A 2,426-nucleotide genomic window follows, 5' to 3' on the forward strand; every position below is an offset into this window, starting at 1 on the left:
GTACGACAGGTTTTATACTACACAGGACGCTACGACTATTCGAGAGTGGCATACGAGTACAAGGGGCTTTGCATTGTTCCTCAAGAAGCTGCCTCACCGAGAGGCACATACCAAGTCCATCGGTAGAGTGACGTCATGCCAAACGCGGAGATGAAGAGCAACATATGGCCACTTCGGACCGGTAGCCGTCGTGAAGGCATGCCGCGAGGTTCGATACCTAATCGGGAAAGACCGGCTACTTCGGTGTGGCGTGGAGCGAAGCGCGCGCTTGGCCGAGCGGCGTCAAGTGGCCCTATTGTTCGCCGGATGCGGAAGATGTTCCGAGATCTATGCACGAGGTGTCGGGACGACCGTGCCGAGCTTCGAGTAAGCGTCGCGCACCGTCGAAGGTGTCAAAGAGCGTCGAAGGCGAAATCGAAGTGTTGGGAGACTGGGTCGAAGTGCCGGGCGGGATGCGAGTGCCGAAAAGAGGTGTATCGGGGCCCAGCGGGGCTCGGCGCCTATCAGCGTGATACGGGGGACAGGCCCACGGCGCGCAGGCGTTCGCCGAAGTCCAAACGGTCGGTCATAGGTGCCTGCCGAAGTAAGGTACTCCCGGACTTCGAAACCGAAGAAAATCCGGCAGAAGTAGAGTGGGAGGAGGCCGGTTTGATCAAAGCCTGGGAGCAAGATATCACGCTTCCCGGTGCCCCTCAGCTGTTTGTCGCAGCAGGGCATACGTACTCCCAGCTGTTCGCTGAGGAGGAGATCAAAAAAAAGGTCATTAAGACCGCCGAGGAGTCGGTACCTAAACAGTACCACGAGTTCCTGAAAGTCTTCTCTAAGGAAGCATCAGAACGGCTACCTGAAAGGAAGCCTTATGATCACGCGATCGAACTTGTACCTGGCTACTCGACGTTCCACTCTAAGGTGTACCCCTTGTCGAATAATGAGCAGGAGGAACTAGACAAGTTCCTAAAGGAGCAGTTAGCGAAAGGCTATATATGGGAATCGAAGTCGCCCATTTCGTCACCTTTCTTCTTCATCCAAAAGAAGGAAGGAACACTTCGACCCGTGCAGGATTACCACTGGTTGAATGCGATCACCGTCAAAAATCGCTATCCCCTGCCGCTGATCGCCGAGATGGTGGATAAGCTCCGCGGTGCCACGCTCTTCATGAAGTTCGACGTTAGATGGGGGTACAACAACATCCGGATCAAAGCCGGTGATGAGTGGAAGGCGGCCTTTATGACTAACCGGGGGCTGTACGAACCCCTGGTGATGTTCTTCGGTCTCACCAATTCCCCTGCAACTTTCCAGGCGATGATGAACGAGATCTTCCATGATCTTATCATCGGCGGCAAGATCCTCGTGTACCTGGATGACATACTCGTCTTCTCTACCAACAAGGAGGAGCATGAGAAGGTCACATGTGAGGTTCTGCGCCGCCTTCAGGACAATGATCTATTCCTGAAGCCTGAGAAGTGCAAATGGGACGTTCCCAAGGTCGACTATGTTGGCTATGTGTTCGGTGGCAATGAGGTAGCGATGGATTCCGCAAAGCTAAAAGGAATCAATGAGTGGCCAGTACCCCGGACCAAAAAAGATGTTCAGAAGTTCCGGGGGTTCTCCAATTTCTACCGCCGCTTCATCAAAGACTTCGCTAAGATCTCGCGACCACTCGACCGGCTCACAGGGAACGACCCATGGCGTTGGGGTGAAGAGAAGCAACATGCCTTCGATGAGCTCAAGTGGCTCTTTGCAATGACTCCAGTCTTGGCGCTATACGACCCTAACTGGGAGACGCGCATCGAAGTCGATGCCTCAGGGTACGCCACTGGCGGCGTGTTGATGCAGAAGCAGGATGACGGCAAATGGCATCCCATTGCCTTCAGATCCCATGCGATGGATCCAGCGCAGCGGAACTACAAAATCTACAATAAGGAGATGCTTGCGATCATTGAGGCACTAGACGATTGGCGCCACTATCTCGAGGGGTTACCCAATCAGTTCGAGATTGTAACCGATCATAAGAACCTCGAGTACTGGCGTACATCCCAGCACCTCACGCGCCGTCAAGCGCGATGGTCGCTGTTCCTAGCTCGCTTCGACTTCCGCATCACGCACAAGGCCGGGACGTCCAATGGAAAGGCTGATGCCCTGTCGCGTCGATCAAACCACCAGATCGGCGATGAGGACGATAACACCGATCAGGTGGTTCTCAAGCCGGAGCGCTTCCGCATTGCCTCCGCTAGGCGCGGTCACGCCTCGGTGACGGCCGATCAGTCGCTTCTGAAGCGCATCAGGGAATGTTCGGAGAAGGATCGGGAGGTGGCCGAGGCCCTTGAAAAGGTACAGGACCTCGGGCCGCCCCGGCTGCAAAGGGGTTTTGAGGAGTGGAATGCCGAACAAGGGCTCCTGCTGTTCCGCGGGTGCATGTACGTCCC

This window comes from Postia placenta (assembly GCF_002117355.1).
Source record: "Postia placenta MAD-698-R-SB12 unplaced genomic scaffold POSPLAscaffold_18, whole genome shotgun sequence".
NCBI lineage: Eukaryota > Fungi > Basidiomycota > Agaricomycetes > Polyporales > Adustoporiaceae > Rhodonia > Rhodonia placenta.